This window comes from Aulostomus chinensis, chromosome 20 (assembly GCF_037954235.1).
Source record: "Aulostomus chinensis isolate RoL2024-O1b breed Wild chromosome 20, RoL_Achi_v1.0, whole genome shotgun sequence".
In the NCBI taxonomy this organism is placed as follows: domain Eukaryota; kingdom Metazoa; phylum Chordata; class Actinopteri; order Syngnathiformes; family Aulostomidae; genus Aulostomus; species Aulostomus chinensis.
The window spans coordinates 10,500,133-10,506,132 of NC_141339.1; positions in this window are offsets into that span (position 1 = coordinate 10,500,133).

Here is a 6,000-nt window from a genome sequence, read left to right on the forward strand (position 1 = left end):
GAAATGTCTTGCTGTCAAAGCTCACTTCCTTACTCATGCTCAGAGTGCACAGCAACTTCAAATGTCCACTATATAGACATGATTAATGCACATGCAGAATATAATTTTGGCAAAGCTCCCATGAATGTCTCCTAAATTCCATCATACTGACCAATTTTATACAATACGTACACGACGCTATTCATATTGTGTACTTTTAACATTGCTATATCAATTTGTGTATTTCTCTTTTTTAACAGCAGAAACATAGCTGTCGCTTACAATTCAACACTGAAAACACAGGGAAAGCAGCAGTCTGTTGCACTGCATACCAACATAAAAGTTCTGTTCCCTGTGTACAGACACGATCGAATGAGCGCTTCCTCCGGTCAGTTGGACCGCCTGTCAAGTGCAAGTGGGAACTGGGGGAAATAATGTGATCGTCCTATGGGTCAAATCCACACACAATTAAAACAAAAAAAAGAAGGATTTTTTTTTTAATGTCCCAACATTCCGTGCTGTTCGCAATTCAGTTAAACCTTTTCCAAATGTGACACACTGTTCTGTATACTCCTCTTTTGATAATGTTTTGTTGTTGTTTTTTTTAAATTAAATATCACTTAACTTCTTTCACACTCAGACACCATTGAACCAATCCACAAGTGCTCTAATTTGTTTGATTTTGTTGAAATTTAAGCGAATAAAGCTGAATAAAGACGACATGGATCCTACCAGACAATGCAACCAAGAGTTTGTGTATGGATGATTTGGATAGTTTTGCTTTTGTTGGTAATTGGTCTCCATAAGCTTCAAGCTAAAATTATGTGACTGATGGCTTTGTTTTGGTTTGTTTTGTTTTGTTTTTTTCATTTCTGGAGTCACCAAGTCACATGAGGAAGAAATAATGTCTGTGTGATTAAAGGACATCCTTAGGGTAGTCATTGAATGGCAAATTATATATTTTGGGTGAAATATCTCTTTAATACACTCCACTGTGGGCATTAGCTCATCCGGATTTTTCTAAATATACTAGACTATCACTTTTTTACAATCAACACACACACACACTCACACACACACACTATACTCCAAAATTGCTTTGATTTAGGAAGCAGCGTGAAACTAGGGCACAAAAGATAATGATGTTGGGGTTCCTGCTATGTAGTAACAGATTGCTGCCTTTTGAAAGATGTAGGGTCCATAAGGCAATCTTGGCCTATAGTGCCTATGTAACTTTTTATCTGCTCTCCAGGTGGTAAACACAGCTACCCTGTAGGAGAAAGAGATGTCCTAATGGATGACTTTGAAGCTCAGTCTTGGGTCCCTTCTGTATCGGTGCATGTCCTTTACATCCCAGCATCAAAGACAATGTTATCATGTCAGACACTGACATCACAGCAGCTATTAGCATTTCCCTGTGATTCTTGCATATTAAGATGTCAAGTAATGAAGTCAGACATGGAGCGACCACCTATAGGATACACGACTGCTGTTATTCAGAGAGGGAACGCAGTGGAATTCCTGTCTCTGTTGCCCCTGGAAGCCGGGTGGGGGGTAATGAAAAGAATGAGCCCCATTCAGAAAGTTCCACTCAAGCTGCGTTCCTACACTAATAGAGATTGACGTGAAGAATAGGCGACAAGTTGTTTTCACATACGCCGGCTCTTTTCTCCTCTTTACTAAGTGGCGTAATGCAGACAGCGTGCTCTGAAAATAGACAGATTCTGATGCTCTTGTTTTTCCTAAGTAGAGACAACTGTGTCTTGATTGGTTTGTGTCTGTAATTAGAGTTTTGTTGGGCATTGTTATTGTGAGGACATTCACTCGGTTGAGTGATTGGCATTTAAGGATGGAGGAGAAAGGCAATTGATGATGCTCTGATTAAACTGACTACAGAATAAAGAGGAGAGACTTCACGCGCTACTTTTTTTTGACAAAGACTACAGGGCATGTTCAGCAAAGTGAATTCTTTATTAAACGATGCCTCATGAATATGATCGTCAGGCACAAAAGAAAACCAAATAACTCTTTAAGGAAAAGAGTATCACCCAGCAAAAAGAGCCTCTCATTACCAAAAGCGATTAAAATTGATCGTGTTTAAATTGTGTCTGTGAACGGGGGAAGTAGTTTGGAGAGTGGATTTGCACAGATGGAGATTTACCTGAATACCGAAGTCACACTGGGCCTCATTTATGAAACGTTCTTAGGCACAAGTTTGTTTTTATACCAATAGGATTTTTTTGCCCTCAATTTAGTCTTACAGACAGGCAGCAAACCCTCCTTGCTTTTGACATTTCTCATGTTTCTCCGGTGCTCGTCAGTCAACAAGACTGGCAAACACCTTCATGTTACAAGAGCTGCAAGACAGAATTCAGAAGCGAGAACCTTTTTTTTCCCTGTCAGTAGGAGAAAGTCTGCAAAAAAGTCTTGATGTGTGTAAAGCAAATTTTTATGTGAGAACATTTTTGTTGTTGTAGAACTTTGGGGTATGGATTGGCAGAAATAGAATATTTACATCTATGCTGTGTCACCTGAGACTAAGAAGCAGGTCCTCTTCCTCAGAGAAAGCCATTTTGCATTGCCATGTTTCTGCAGTCAACAACAACAACAACAAAAAAAAAACGATAGAACCTTTATATATAAAACCCCTTTTTACAAAACAGGATTTTTTTCTTATGGTGTTTTTTTTAAGTGGAAGGTTGTGGTTTGACAAATGCTCAGGTTGAAAGATAGAAGAGGAATAGATATGCAACTCGTGTCACAGTGGTGTGTGCTTTCACTTTACAAATGTGCACTCATCTTTGCTATCTATACCCATGTTACTCTAAGTCATGATGCCACTTTCCAGTCCCTGGCAATGGGTTTGTAGTCTGTACCACTGGAGGTCCTCCTATATGCTTGTAAAGACAGGAGTGAGATCTGCACCCCCACTGGTAGATAGAACTAAATCCTACACACTGGTCCTTTAAGTCCATAGCCTGGGGCATGTGGATCAGATGGTTTGAAGCAGTTGAAACTAGTCAAATAAACCATGTCAGCGAAAGCTCTTTGCAGTCAGCTTTATTTGAACTTGCCTTCAATTCCTGTCCGTCAAGTTGAATGCCAGTTGATAAAACAAACAGACAAGAATAAAGGAGGGCAAGTCAATTATTTGCTGTGTATATTTCATGGGCGTACCTTCAACTCAGAGTTACAAGGGCATTGGTTTGTTTGAGTGAAAGTCAAAAGTAAAGTCAGAATAGTTTGATAGCAGACTGTCATCCCGGTTTTTAGCAAAAGGTGACAAAAAAAATCAGCTTCACATGCAAATAACTGTTTTGTTTTCTGGTCCATCAAATGAAGTTATTTTCCCCAAAAAAGCAATAAAAAGCATTTTTGTAAAACTTGAAAACATTTATCTTCCACCACATTTATTTGAGCTGCCTTAGCTACAAGGACAGAGAATGGTCTATCTCATGGGAGTCTGAGTTATCATTGTGTATGCCAAGTCCATTACCATTCTGTGGCATGTATTACTTATGAAGACTGTCATCTAGATGGAGTGTTGCAAGAGATGAACGTATATATGTGTATAGGTTCTTTCTCTATTGTTTTATCCCTTCGTGTGGTAAAGAAGCAGGTGCTGTCTTAGATGAACAGCATCCGAGTTGTCTGTCAGAAGCTGCACTGAACTATGATCCTTGCAATCGCGGCTCTCTCTGTAGAGTACAGCAACTCACAGAGACATCTTTCAAGATATCTTTGAAAAGGTAGAGGCAGAGACAGAATTCAACTTCAAAATACCTCCCATTTGGCACCATGTGCTCCCAAGAAGAGAGCTGGTGCTACGTGACTCACGCTAGTGTGAAAGCTTAGCGGAGAGGTGGGAGGATGACATCACAGCACCCTGCAGAAGAAAAGGGCCTTGGAGTTGGACCCTGTTCAAGTATGCACATAGGGGTATGTACACACACACACACACACACACACACACACACACACACACACACACACACACACACTCACACACACACACACATACAGTACATGTATGTATGAACACACTCTCCCCCCTCCTCCACACTACAATCATACCGACCGCCCCCACACATGTGCACAGAAAAACACACTTAACAGCAGAAATAACACAGGTCATCCGGAGAAGACCTTGTGTGTTGTTTTGTCTCTGGTTATCAGATGGGTGTGTGTGTGTGTGTGTGTGTGTATGTGTGTGTGTGTGTGTGTTTTGGGGGGTTGCGGGGGGGGGGGGGGGGGGGGGCTAGTGGTTGGCCAGGATACTGACACACTCTGACAGGATTTAGGGGCCAGTGTTGGAAAATTTTGTCCAAGTGAGGAGAAGGGACCGTCCAACACATGGAGAATCTTCATCAACCTCTTGTGAGAATTTGTATCAAGCAGGAAGGAGGGAACATTGAAATGCAAGACTTGCACGCTCAGTGCTGCTAATGCGCTTGAAGAGAAGAAGGCGAGATTAAAGCTTGATCCATAAAACAAGTTGCTGATGTTATGATTCACAAATACTGCTGTGAGATTAAAAATATGCTTGAGTCATGGTTGCTCTTTGACAAAACAATCTTCAATTTTGCAGCTGTTATGAAACTTTTAATCTGGAGGAGGTGCAGGAATGACTCCTGAAACCCAAATAATGCTGCGTTCAATCCCCCTTGGAACTCAGAACGAGGCGTGACGATGTCTTCATCGAAGAAAAACATTGAAAACACATTGCATTTCAGGTGTTTGCAATAGCAGTTGAAAACAAAACTCACTGAAAGATTAAGTGCATATCAATGTCATTGCAACACATCCACAGATAAAGTACAAAGAGTACTGTGTGTATGACTGGTTTAATGTAACACAATTAAGCAATAAAAGTGTTAGAAACAGAACACTTACACAGCCTTTCAGTTAAGATTTCCAAAAGGGAACTCACGGAAAACTCAGTTAGTATTCTTAAATATCCAGTTTGGTGAATGGGATTGAGGTTTGAATAAGGTCTGTGAAACAGTCAGTCATTTATATATATATATATATATATATATATATATATATATATATATATATATATATATATATATATATATATATATATATATATATATATACATATATATATATATACACACACATATATTATATATATGAATAAAGTAATGTCTGTCTGTCTGTCTATATCTATATATAGATATATATAGATATATATAGATATAGATATATTTAATAAAAGATACTGAATAAAAGGAGCCAATAATACCACACCCATCCATTTTCACTCACACAACAAAATCCACGTGCAACAAAACCAGCCAGCAATATTTCATATTCAGTGGAAACCGGCGACAGGGAGCATTTGGAGCTTTAGCGAGGGTAGCAAGATGCTAATGTCACGCAGGAACAGGGAGAACATGCAAACTCCACACAGAAAGTTCCCGTGTCCGAGCCTCAACTGATGATTAAGTTAAATAAATCGAGGAAGTTCATAGGCACCCCACTGTAGACCCACTGAAGACTTTGTACTAAAACATTTCTCACATGCAGGAGTACTCCCAGACTCTTATATTATATATATATTATTATCATAATCATATATATTCATACTTCTTGTATAACAGTAAAGCAGTGTTCTTGAGTTTCCAAAAGATGATTTTAGTTGCACTTCTACATATTCAAGTTGTATGACTGCTCGTATTTTAAGGTGAAAGAAACTGGAAAACTATCCATTTTGAAATGTGCTTTATTTAGTAGCATGTTTCTATTTTCAATATCTAAAAAAAAGGGGAAAAAAAGAACTGCTCTGACTTCCTGAATTAATGACTTAATTATCTCATTAATTCAGAAAAACAGAATGGATTTTTTTTTTTAAAGAAAAATGATCTCTTTAATTCAGAAATAACGGGGGGGAGGGGGATTGACTGACCGAAAAACAAAGTGGATTTTTTTTTCTCAATAGAATGCGATTCATTTTTGTGTTTTTAACATTCAAATATTTCAGAAAATTGATCATGGATACCATTTAAGTGTTAT